The 13,473-nt window shown below is 46.6% G+C and overlaps 1 long non-coding RNA gene and 1 other non-coding gene across 4 annotated transcripts; one reads left to right on the top strand and one right to left on the bottom strand.

Moving 5' to 3' along the window:
- Positions 1-1,475: 1,475 nt before the first annotated feature.
- LOC120243240 lies at positions 1,476-12,587 on the bottom strand. 3 transcript variants are annotated; one of them, XR_005531252.1, is made up of 5 exons: positions 12,468-12,587; positions 4,694-5,837; positions 3,008-3,119; positions 2,373-2,895; positions 1,476-1,694 (listed from the first exon to the last, which is right to left on the bottom strand). It is a non-coding gene; the product is annotated as an uncharacterized LOC120243240 (long non-coding RNA). The 3 variants fall into 3 exon arrangements; XR_005531253.1 differs by having other exon boundaries at positions 3,008-4,788; positions 5,229-5,837; XR_005531251.1 differs by having other exon boundaries at positions 3,008-5,837.
- LOC120243248 lies at positions 12,008-12,114 on the top strand. The gene has a single exon (XR_005531258.1). It is a non-coding gene; the product is annotated as a U6 spliceosomal RNA (small nuclear RNA).
- Positions 12,588-13,473: the final 886 nt, after the last annotated feature.

Raw genomic sequence — 13,473 nt, 5'->3', positions numbered from 1 at the left:
CAATGTTTATAGCAGCACCATCGACAATAGCCAAAGTATGGAAAGAGCCCAAATGTCCATCGACAGATGAATGGATAAAGATGTGGTGTATATATAATGGAGTATTACTCGGCAAATCAAATCTTGCCATTTGCAACTACATGGATAGAACTAGAAGGGATTATATTAAGTGAAATTAGTCAGAGAAAGACAAATATCATGACTTCACTCATATGAGGACTTTAAGATACAAAATAGATGAACATAAGGGAAGGGAAGCAAAAGTAACATAAAAACAGGGAGCAGGACAAACATAAGAGGCTCTTAAATACAGAGAACAAACAGAGGGTTCCTGGTGGGTTGTGGGAGGGGGATGGGCTAAGTGGGTAAGGGCATTAAGGAATCCACTCCTGAAATCATTGTTGCACTATATGCTAATTTGGATGGAAATTTTTAAAAATTAACTTAAAAAATTTGTTTAAATAAAGAAATATTGTCGACCATGGGGGAAAAAAAGGAAGTGGGACGTGGAGTCGCCTGCAGCAGAGAGCCAGACAGCCAAGAGAAAACACTTACACCGTGGAATGTTCCTGCTCCAGGAAGCGCTGGAGTCGGTGGCTGAGGGAGGCAGCCTCCGTGCAGTGCCCCCGATAGCAGACCCAATCTCCGGCTCCAGACCAACCAACGATAATGTCTTTCCTAACTTGATGTGCGACTTCAGTCCACCTGCATGCCTGTGGCACTGAGCAAATCAAATGGAGATCCCAAAGGGACATCAAATAGGGAAAGGGCCTGTTCTGGGCATCGTTTCTGCTGGTCCTTAAAAAGAATGATCCAGATTCCCAGTCAAGAGCTCCCCGTGTGGCTCCCTGAGGCCCCCTTCCCTGCACCTCACTTAGTGCTTCCAGCCAGACTCCGCTACCCACAGTCTCTAGCCGCCTGAAAACACCTGCCGGGAAACCAAGCCTCCCCAGGCAGATGGCATGGCTTGGCCTTGGAGGGTTCCAGACTCCCCTACCCTGAGCCCCCTCCCCACCTCACTGCGGTGCCCACGGCCTCCGGCTCATCCTCCAGCACCACATGCAGCATGCAGACTCCAGGCTGAAGGCCCCGTGAAGGCAAGGGCCATGTCGTGTTGCTCGCTATCGCACCCCCAGCATCTCCTACATCTCCGGGCACATGGAAGGCCTTTTACAAGTACTTGTGACGCAGAGTCAAAAAACTCTGGACGCCTCTCGTGTAAGATAGAAGCCCGGGAAGCATCAGGCTCAGAGAAGTCCGTGTCCAGCCCTCCCACTCCCTCGGCCTCCCTCCTGAGCACCCGTCTACATGACACCATCTCTTAAAACCTACAATGAACACAGGCTGGCCTCTCCCCTCCCCAGCTGTCCTTCTCCCCTCACCCCAGAGCCCCCTGTGCTCTCTGGGACCTTTCCAGGAATGTTTGGCATCATCTCAGACAAGATAAATGGCCTGACTTCCTTACCAAGCTGGGACACCTACGCCTCCCAAATTCCTTCCGCCTTTGTTGTAGACAGTGAGGGGGGAAAGCAGAATTCCTCATCCTCAAGCAGGGTTAGCGCACATTCTAGAGAGACAGACGCCGCTCGATCACCAGCACACCTTCCATCCAGTCCTCCGGTCCTGGCTCTGCCACTTACGTTCTGATGACAGTGGGGAAAGTTCTGCATCGATGTTGGCCTCAGTTTCCTCACCTATAAAATGGGGATGACATTAATAGTTCCTACTTCATAGGGAAGATTAAACAAGATAATTCATGCAAAGCACTTGGAAAAGTGAGTATGTGATTAAAAGAATTTTTTATTATAATTATTATCTTTAGGTGCCATTATTATTATTATAATTATTTTCTTTAGCTCAGACAGGGCCTCACCAGAGGGTGCTTACTTCAACACACACACACACAATGTGCCCGGTCACACACGCTGGCTCCCCTTCCCATTCTAGGGTGGCTATTAAACCAGAGCCCTCTGCCAGCAGGAGGCTCCTCCCCACCTACTTATATAAACACTTCTGCTAAATATCACTCTCTCCCCTCCTCCAACAAAAATGATCCTTTTTTTTTAAGATTTTATTTTTTAAGTAATCTCTATACCCAACATGGGGCTCAAACTCACAACCCTGAGATCAAGACTCACTTGGGGCACCTGGGTGGCTCAGTTGGTTAAGCGACTGGCTTCTATTCAGGTCATGATCTCACGGTTCGTGGGTTCAAGCCCCGCATCGGACTCTGTGCTGACAGCCAGCTCAGAGCCTGGAGCCTGTTTCAGATTCTGTGTCTTCCTCTCTCTCTCTGTGACCCTCCCCTGCTCATGCTGGCTGTCTCTCTCTCTCTCTCAGAAATAAATAAAACATTAAAAAAAAAGACTCACTTGCTCTTCCTACGGAGCCACCCAGGTGCCTTCAACAAAAATGGTGTCGTCACACACCCTCCTACACACTCTCTCCGGATCACTGTAGCCTGACTGCTGCAACGTATAGCCTCCCAAGCCAAGGGTTTGATACGACACAGGCTTGTTTTTCATTCATAGTCCGGTATGTCAAGGGGAGGGATATCCTGCTTCATGAAATCATTCAGAAAACCAGGCACCTTCCCTATGACTCCACCATCTTCCTGGGCCTTGGGGCCCCGCCTGGGTCCTCCGCATCTACCCAGAAGGTGGGAAGAAAGCACACAGAGGTTGAGGATATGCAGGTTTTAGAATCATGCTGGGCAGGGGTGTGTGTCCGGTTAGCCTCTGGGGTTGGCCAGAAGCTCAGTCCCATGCCACCACCTTACTGCAGTGGAAGCTCAGGAATAGTCTTTCCAAATGTCCAAGAGGAAAATAAAATCAATTCGATGAACACGGCATTTTTTTTTTTCTGCGACCCACTCCTTCTGAAGCTGAGACTTCTCTAGAAGGGAACTTGAATTTATTTTCTGAAGGGCACGCGCTCAGAAAACAGACCCAGAGCGATGCCGCAGGTGTTCCCCTCCAAGCCTATCTCAGATGATGACCCATCTCACCTGGGCAGCCAATGTGGGAGAAAGAAGGTGGTTTGGGAATGGGACAGAGCTGGACCCAGCTCTCAGCTCCGTCTCTTCCTCAGACTTCTCAGGCCTTCTGCAACAGCTTCCTCTTTTGCAAAGTGCAAGTGGTAGCACAGGGTGGTTACCAGTTGGAGGGAACACAGATAAAGGGCGATCGTGAATGGAACATGCCCCCCCCCCCTCCTGTTCTCCCATGCCCCAACCTCATGGCATTGAGGTCAGGATGGTCTGTGAATGTAATTAAGCGAACACAAAATCTGGAAACCCAAATCCCTCCGGGCCCCAGCCGAGGCCAGCTTGATGCTTTTCATTCCTCCACCCCACCCGCAATCCCACACTTCCTGCTCTGATGCAGATGGCCCGTGGAGGCCGAGAACCAAACAGTATGGGGAATTGGTTGTTTCCTCAGCTCCTACAGATTCTGTCCCTAATTGCAAACCCCTTTGGGACATATTCTGAAACAAGAGGCTTTGCACTAACCACTAGTTCCTAAACAAACACACATCTGGGCTCAAGCCTTGTTCCTCATTCCCCCACGCGCTGGCTCCTCGCACACCTTGCTTTAAAACAATTACTTGGGAAACAAAAGGCAACGCCCACCTAGGTCGCTCTTGGATACAAACAGGAGTCACTGTTCGGTTCTCCTAGCAACGGGACCTGCCACAGCTGCACGTGTTTGGTGCTTGGGTCCCCCCCACCCCCACCCCCCCGCCTCACCCTCCCAGGCCAGCAGCCCGAGGGCGTGCACTGCTGCCAGGAGAATCTGAACTTGAGTTTAAATTTGCAACCTTTCTTCCCAGGAACACCTTTTGCTCTACTGCAAAAAGACACCCACTCAACAGCAGGACCCACATCCCTGGGCCCCACAAGGAAATCCCCAGCTCAGATAAGAATCATGTGCCTTTTTTTTTCTTTCTCTCAATTTTCAAACAGATCCAATAACCATACAAATAAATAAGAATTATAAAGAGCTACCCATTAGACACTACCAACTGACCCAAAGCCAGGCACTGTTCTGGGGGGCACAGCTAGGAAGAAAAAGGGTAAGTCCTTGCACTTAAGTGCACCTGGAGGCAGGGGAATGGCAAATAGAAACCACACCTGTTAGGGTTCTCCAAACGGAACCAGTATGAAACATGCATGTGTGCATGTATACGTATATGTATACAGAGATTTATTTCAAGGAATTGCTTCATGGGATTGGGGAAACTGGCAAGTCTGAAATCTGTAGGGTAGGCTGGTAGCCTGGAAACTCAGGCTGGTGCTGAGGCTGCAGTCTTGAGGCAGATTTTCTTCTTCCGTTGGGAAATTTCACTTCTGTAGTTAAGACCTTTCAACTGATTAGACGAGGCCCACCCAAGCTAGAACAAGAAATCGTTTTCCTTAAAGTTAACTGATTGTACATGTTCCCACATCTACAAAATACCTTCACAGCAGCACTAGGTTGGTGTTTGATTGAATAACCAGGTACTACATGGCCAAGCTGACACAGAAATTAACCATGACAGCTATACACACCTGTGCAGGGCAGTGATGAGTGAATAGGGAAGGAGAAAGCAGGGGGAGGGGGTCAGGGTGCCCCAGGCAGGGGGATGGGAGGAGACCCACCATGTGAAGTACAGTGGGTCGCTCAGTATGAACCTGAATGAAAAGTAAACATACCTAGGCAATGCGCTCAGAAAGCAAAAACTCCTGACCTGGTTAGGCATCTCCTTCGTCAAGACTGTGCTGCATGGGGACCTCGAGAGGAGGCGCCCCTGGTAGAACTCTTGTTAGATTGCTTGACATCCAAAGCAGGCCTTACAGTCTCCTGGGCCCGTTCGTTCAGCAGACAGGAATCCTCGTTGCAACAACCTCCTGGCGTCTACACTTGCTCCCTTCAGTGTCCTGCCTGGGGCCCTCAGGGTCCCAGGGCGCTCTGGCCAACAGGCCCTCCCCGACGGGCCTCCAGCCTCTTCTCCTCTGTTCTCATCGCCTGTGCGCCCCTCTTTCTGCAGCTTGGTTCCCCACACCCTTGGCCTATTCCTGCCTCAGGGCCTTTGCCCTTTCTGCTTCTGTGGCCCGAAGGGTCTCCTCTTGGCCATTTCCTCGGCTCTCCCACTGGCATCCCCCTCAGAAAGGCAACCACTCACTGAAATAGCACCTCCCTGTCATTCCCTGCACCTTAGCCCATCTGTCTTGTCTTCCCAGCACTTACCTTAAATATATATTTCTTTGTTAATCATCTGTCTCCTCTCACTTGAATGCAGGGGCGGGAACTCTGGGTTTCGTGTATACATGTGGTAAAATAACATAAAACTTACCATTTAAAGTGTACAATTCAGTGACATTTCGTACTTTTACCAAATTGTGCAACCATCACCACTACCGAGTTCTGGAACATTCTCATCACCTCAAAAGGAAACTCTGGACCCATTAACCAGTCACTGCCCGGTCCTCCCACACACACAGCCCCGAGCAATCCCTAATGTGCTTTCTGTCTCCATGGACCTGCCTATTCTGGACAGTTCATACAAATGGAATCATACAACATGTGGCTTTTGGTGTCTGACTTCTTTCACTTATCAGAAGGTTTTTGAGGTCCATGCATGTTGTAGCTCAGAGCAGTATTCCGTTCCTTTTATGGCTGGATACCGTTCCATGTATGGATGCGTCCGTTTTGTTTAGCCATTGGTCAGCTGATGCACATGTAGGTCGTTTGTACCTTTCGCTTTTATAAGTGATGCTGCAGTGAATATTTGCATACAAGTGCTTGTTTGAAGGAGACTCTGTTTCTATCACTCCGTGTCCCTGACCGCAAAGAGACCTGCACAGGGAGAGGCTCAATAATTAATAGCAGTGGACAGTTTTATCTTCAGACAAACAAAAGGCAAGGTTTGGGCATCTGGTGTCCTCAAGCTTTAGGTCCCCCTCATCTGCCCCCTCTGCCCAGGACTGAGACCCCTGCATCTTCCTCTTCCCAAACCCACACTCGGTGTCCCCAGCCAAACCCCACCCAGCAGTGGGACGGGGATCCAACCGGGCTCTTCCCCCGCTGCCCAGCTCCCCAGAGAGAAGCATATCCAGGCCATGGAGAGAAATGGGTCCTTCTGAATTCTCATGCAGCCCCAGGATGCCTCCCAAACAGGGCATCATTATCTTCAGATCAAGTCTGGTCAGGAGGATAATAGCATGCCAGAGGTTTCTTCAACTAGGATAAAACCTTAAATTTCACAATTAGAAGAAAGTCTCTAAAAAAAGGTAATATCCCAGGCATTGGCTTCCTCGGGCGCCAGAACTAAGTGCCACAACCTGGGTGGCTTAAAGCAACAGAAACTTGTTCTCTTACAGTTTCGGAGGCCAGATGTCTGAAATCAGGGTGCTGGCAGGGTCACGCTCCCTCTGAGACCCCTTGCCACTTCCTAGCTGTGAGGGGTTTCCAGGAACCCTCGGCGTCCCCCAGCCCACAGCCTCGTCGCTCCAGCGTCTGCCTCTGCGATCACATGGCCTTCTTCCCTGGTATCTCCACAAGGACTTCAGTCACAGTGCATCAAGAGTCCTCCCTACCCCAGTATGAGCTTATCTGAACTAAATTACATCTGCAATGACTTTATTTCCAAATAAGGTCACATTCTGAGGTACTGGAGAGTAGGCCTTCAACATAACTTTTGGGTGCCACAATTCAACTCATAACCTTAGAGACAGTAATGGGATACACATCCTTGATCTCACTAAAGTGTGAGTGACTGATAAGGTAGGAGGGGGGCTGGGGACCGCCATGCAAAAGAAGAGGGGAGAGGACAGTGCATTTGCCAGGCATAGACAGGTAGTTCCACTAATGACCAGTGGGGTAAGAGGGCCAAGAATGGAGCCACAAAGACTGGTTTCTTCGTCTTTCTCCTTGCTTAGGTGAGGACTAACAGTTCAGCAGGTGCTGCTGCAAAACAGGTAAAAGGAGTATCTCGGGCCTCCTAGAGAGATTCTTTTAACACTCGGCCTAGCTCATTCCTCCTCTCAAAACCCTCCCAGGGCTCCCTTGGCAAGTGGCCTAAAGTCATGAGGCCCCACACCAACCACCCTCTGCGTCCACACACTTACCTCCTATCCCTGCCCCACCACTCACCCCATGCCAGCCTTATGGGCTCCTTGCTGTCCTGGAAAGTGTCCAGCAAATGTCCTGCCCTGAAGCCTCTCTCCTGCTATTCCTCCTGTCTGGAATGTTCTATTTCCTTCAGAGATCTCTGTGGCTCACACTGCATCTCATCAGGCCTTCCCCGACCACCTTAGCCCAACTCTTCCCCGGCACCACCTTGGCTCTCACCTTGCCAATCTTCTCCCCAGCACTTACCAACCTCTGATACACCGGCCCTTGCCTATTGTCTGCCGGTCTTCCTCCACTAAACTATGAACACCGCGAGGGCAGGAAGCTTGTGTTGTCTTTTCACTGCTGTATCCCAGGCCCCAGAGCCTCTCTGGCATGTACTAGGTGTTCAGTATATTTTCATCAGATGAAAGAAACAGCTTCTGCCCCACCACGAGGTCCGAGGACCTTGCAGCTACTTAGGGGCCCACCTGGATTCGCCAGGCTAGTCTTCCCATCTCAAGATTCTTAACTAAATGACACCTGCAAAGTCTCCTTTGCCACGTGCGGTGACACATTCACAGGTTCCAGGGGTCGGGACGTGGATGTATTTGGGGGCCGCTATTCAGCCTGCCACAGGCCGCCCGCCCACCCTCCTGAGCCTCTCCACAACCCCAGCTTCGGGGACTCCTGACCAGATGGTACCCCCTCACCCTGGGCTTCTTACAGGGTGAGTGCAGCAGCCGCAGCCCCCGGCTTACACTTGCTTCTTCCTGCTAAGGCCGAACCAGGCTGGGCAGGCTTGGAACCACTATCCCAGCAGTGAGGACAACGGCACAGCCTTCAGCTTGTTTCAGGTGGGGGGCCAGGGGGTTGGGGTGAGGCAAAGGGGAAGGCAGGGGTCTAGGCAGGGATCCCTAGGCCTCTTTGTACTTTTTCCTTCTGTTCGTTCACCCCCTGCTTCTTCTCTCATGCTGGACACACTCTGGTTTTCTTCTCTTATTTTCTATCCTTCTCTGCCTCAGCTGGTGACACCCAGCGACACTGAGCACCTTCCATACTCAGTGCATGAAGGAGAGAGAGTTCGCTGAGCCTTTGCGATTTCTCTCCCTCGCGCACATATACACATGTGCACACACACACAGGAATCATATGCTGACTCATATTCTGAACAGTGTTTGCCAGAAAAAGAGGCTGAGGGCATGGACCCCAGCCCAGGCCAGCCCTGTGTGATGACCAGAGCTATAGAGCCAGAAGGGCCAGCCCCCAAATCCATCATGACCCCTGGCTGGCCATGAGACCTGACCCGTGTTCTCATCTATAAAGTGAAGATAATATCCCAAATGGAATGGGGTCCCCAGAATCTTGGCATAACTTTAAAAATATTCTTGATGTGGAAGAATCTTTGTAACAAGTGAGCAAGGAAGAAACAGAGATCATGGATGCAAGACTCTCTTTTAACTTTTAACACCTGTGACAATTTTGTAGCTTTCTGAGAGTCATAATTGGTTTAGACAGGGGGCTGCCATTAGCAAAGACTAGTGAACTTCAGAGGAATTCTGGTTTGGTTAATTGGTTGAATCATTTATTCATCAAGGATTGGAGTACTTGGTAATAACCAAGTTCTGCTGTGCAAGGGAAGAGACATATAAATGTAAAACAGGATACTAATGTAAATGTAAAAACAAGAGCTCTCCCCTTGGGCTCACTGTCTACTAAGGGAGGTAAACCTGTAAATAGGTCATTACAGTACAGGGTGATATGTGCTAACAGAATTCTGTATACCGGGGGCTGGGGCAGAGTAGGGGGCAGGGGGGCTGCCAGCTCCTTCTGGGTCTGTTGGGAAGGCTGCTTACATCCTAGGCCAAAGCTTGGAAGGTGAGGAGGCGATGACAGGAGAACAAAAAGGTGAAGGGAAATGAAAGCAATACAGGCCTACCTCAAGAAGCAGGACAAATATCAAACCACCTAACCTTACACCTAAAGGAGCTAGAAAAAGAACAATAACAAAATCCAAAACCAGGAGAAAGAAATAAATAATAAAAGACTAAACCAGAAATAAATGATATAGAAACTAAAAAAAACAAAAACAAAAACAAAAACAAAAAACAACAACAACAACAACAAAGCAATAGACCAGAGCAGTGAAATTAGGAGTTGTTTTTTGAAAGCATCAACAAAATTGATGAACCTCTAGTATGACTCAAAAAAAAAAAAAAAAGAGGACCCAAATAAACAAAATTACTAATACAAGAGAAGAGATAACAATCGACAGCACAGAAATAAAATAATTGTAACAGAATTGTAACCTGTGTGCCAACAACTTGAGCAACTTAGAGGAAATGTATAAATTCCTAGAGACAAATAACCTACCAAAACTAAAGCAGGAAGAAATAGAAAATTTGAATAGACCAATCACCAACAATGAAATTGAATCAGAAACCAGAAAACTCCCAACAAACAAGTCAGGACCTGATGATTTCACAGGCAAATTCTATCAAATATGTAAAGAAGAGTTAATACCCATTCTTCTCAAACTATTCATAAAATACAAGAGGAAGGGAAACTTCCAAATTCATTCTATAAGGCAAGTATCAGCCTGATACCAAAAACAGATAAAGACACCTCACAAAAAAAGAGAACTACAGGCCAATATCTCTCATGAATACGGAGGCAAAAACCCTCATCAAATATTAGCAAACTGAATCCAACAATATATTTTTAAAAAATCATACACCGCAATCAAGTGGGATTATTCCCGGGTTGCAAGGTGGTTTAGTATTCACAAAACAGTCAATATGATAATGTGACATCAAGAAGAGAAATGATAAAAACCATATGATCATTTCAATAAATGCAGAAAAAGCACTCAAAGAGTACAGCATCCATTCATGATGAAAACTCTCTGCAGAGTAGGTCTGGAGGGAATATACCTCAACGTAATAAAGGCCTTATATGAAAAAACCCACAGCCAACATCATACTCAATGGTGAAAAACTGAGAGCTTTTCACCTAAGGTCAGAAATAAGACATGGAGGTCCACTCTCACCACTTTTATTCAGTGTAGTAGTGGAAGTCCTAGCCACAGCAATCAAACAACTTAAAAAAAAAATGCATCCAAACTGGTAAGGAAGAACTCAAACTCTCATTAGTTGCAGATGACATAATATTATATATAGGAAACCCTAATGACTCCACAAAAAACAACTAGAACTGATGAATGAATTCAGCGAAGTCTTGGGATACAAATTAGTGTACAGAAACCTGTTGCATGTCTATATGCATATAATGACGCAGCAGAAAGTGAAATTAAGAAAACAGTTCCATTTACAATTGCACCAAAACAACAAAATATCTAAGAATAAACTTAACCAAATAGGTGTTTGAAAACTGTAAAACACTGATAAAAATTCAAGACAACACGGAGGAATGGAAAGACATTTCATGCTCATAGATTGGAAGAACAAATATTGTTAAGATGTCTGTACTGCCCAAAGCAATCTACAGATTTAGTGAAATCCCTATCAAAATACCAATACTATTTTTCACAGAAGGAGAACAAATGATCCTAACATTTGTATAGAACCAGAAAAGACCTCAAATAGCCAAAGCAATCTTGAGAACAAAACTAAAGGTATCACAATTCCAGATTTCAAGTTATATTACAAAGCAGTAGTAATTAAAACAGTATGGTACTGGCATAAAAAAAGACACATAGATCAATAGAATAGAACAGAACAGAAAACCCAGAAATAAACCCACAATTATATGGCCAACTAATCTTTGGCAAATGAGGAATGAATAGACAATGGGAAAAAGACAGTCTCTTCAACAAATGGTGTTTGGAAAACTGGACGGCAACATGCAAAATAATGAAATTGGACCACTTTCTTACACCATACACCAAAAGAAACTCAAAATGGATCAAAGACCTAAATGTGAGACCAAAACCATAAAAATCCTGGAAGAGAGCATAGGCAGTAATTTCTCTGATACCAGCCATGGCAACAGTTTTCTAGATATGTCTCCTGAGTCAAGAGAAATAAAAGCAAAAATAAAGTACTGGGATTTCATCAAGATAAAAACCTTCTGTGCAGCAAAGGAAACAATCAACAAAACTAAAAGGCAAATCTACTGAATGGGAGAGGATATTGGCAAATGACATATCCAATAAAAGGTTAGTATCCAAAGCATACAAAGAACCGATATAACTCAACACCAAAAACCCCCACAAATAATTCAGTTTGAAAATGGGCAGAAGGGGTGCCTGGGCGGCTCAGTTGGTTAAGCGTCCAAGCCAGACGACCAGCTCAGAGGCTGGAACCTGTTTCAGATTTTGTATCTCCCTCTCTCTCTGACCCTCCCCTGTTCACGCTGTCTCTCTCTCTCAGAAATTAAAAAAAAAAAAAAAAAATAGAGCTACCCTATGATCCAGGAATCACACTCCTGAGTATTTACCCAAAAAACACAAACACACTAACTCAAAGGATACATGCACCCCTATGTTTATAGCCGCATTATCTACAATAGCCAAACTATGGAAGCAGCCCAAGTGTCCATCGACTGAGAATGGATAAAGATGTGGAATATATTCAATAGAATATTATTTGGCTATAAAAAATGAAATCTTTCCTTTGCAACAAGGGTGGAGCTAGAGGGTATAATGCTGAGTGAAGTAAGTCGGTCAGAGAAAGACAAATACCATATGATTTCACGCATATATGGAATTTAAGAAACAAAATAAACAAGCAAAGGGGAAAAAAGAGAAGCAAACCAAGAAGCAGACTCTTAGCAACAGAGAACACACTGATGGTTACCAGAGGGGAGAAGGGGGGGTTGGGGGGGTGGGAAAATTGGGCATAGGGATTAAAGAGTACACTTAACATGCTAAAAAAAATAAAATTAAAATGAAGTTAGAGCTCACTTCGGCAGCACATATCCCAAAATTGGAACAATACAGAGAAGATTAGCCTGGCCCCTGTACAAGGATGACGTGCAAATTCGTGAAGCTTCCATATTTTGCACTGTTTCCCCAGCAAACTGCTACCCTTTGCAGATTAACTCAGAGGAAACAATATGAGTCAAAGCACAACATGTGGCACCGAATAATGAAATTGTGATATCTCACTAGAAAAAAAAGACTTTAATGAAATTAAAAAAAAAAAAAGGAATCTCAGGAGATGGCTGGGTGCTTGGCCTCAGAGGTTGGGGGGTGGGGGAGGATCCACAGCATCCAGACAAGCCTTGACCAGAAAGAGCTCTAGCTCCCACAACAGTGTTACATCCTGAAATAGCCCCAGACCTCTCCTCATTCTCCACTCCTCGGACCCCCACCACACCCCAGGGGGACAGAAGGGGGCTTTGGGGCTCTCTTACCTTGTTTCACTGCATGCTGGTAGGATTAGCATCGTCCTTTGAAGAAAGAGCTTCCGCAGTGGGTGCGTGCTGATTCCCGTCAGGTCAGTACAGCGTGCAGGTGTCTGACCTCCTCATGTAGTTCTGCCTTTAGAAGCCAAGCAGAGACGGGAAGGTGAGGGGAGAAGAAAATATCCTTTTTAAGTTCATAGCTATCTGATTATTAGCATAATTGCTCGCCACCTGGTGCTCGGGTTAATTGTGGGGGGTGGGGCCTAAAATAATGTGAGGAAAGCACATATTGAGCCCTAACCACCAGTCCTCTCTGCACTTGCTGCCTGTGGGGTGACCTTGTACGGTCCCCTGAAGTCACTGAGCCCCAGTCCTGGGTTAACGAGCTGCCCGCTGACCCGACCACCTCACGATACCCAGATGCAATAATGGGCATGCGGGTCATCTTGAAATGAGGACAGGATACCATACGGATGTAAAAGAACGAGACGGAACGAAGAAAACAGAACAAAATCATTTGTTAGGTGGTATATTAGTTTCCTAGGCTAGCATAACAAAGTACCACAAACTGAGCGACTTAGAACAACGGAGAGTTATTGTCTCTTGTTCTAGAGTCTGGAAGACTAAAATCAAGGTGTTGGCAGTCACGCTCCCTCTGAAGGTGCTAGGGAAGGAACTGTCCCATGCTTTTCTCATCCTGGTGGCTTCAGGTATCCTTTGGCTTGTAAATACATCACCCCAATCTTCCATGTTCACATGGTGCTTCCCTGTGTCTTCACATTATTTTCCCTGCATGTGTGTCTGTCTCTGTTCCTAAAATGCACCGGGGGAGGCATCTGGGTGACTCAGATAAGCATCCGACGCTTGATCTCAGCTCAGCTCTTGATCTCAGGGTTGTGAGTTTGAGCCCATACCTAGCATGGAGACTACTTTTAAAAAACGAGGATAAAATGCACCTGGGATTTTGGTTTTATTCGAGTACAGTGAGACCAACAGATCAAGGGATGATTGCCTT

The sequence above is a fragment of the Hyaena hyaena genome, unplaced genomic scaffold (assembly GCF_003009895.1).
Source record: "Hyaena hyaena isolate Hyena2069 unplaced genomic scaffold, ASM300989v1 scaffold_337, whole genome shotgun sequence".
Lineage (NCBI taxonomy): Eukaryota > Metazoa > Chordata > Mammalia > Carnivora > Hyaenidae > Hyaena > Hyaena hyaena.
This window is presented reverse-complemented; position numbering and strand designations above follow the sequence as displayed.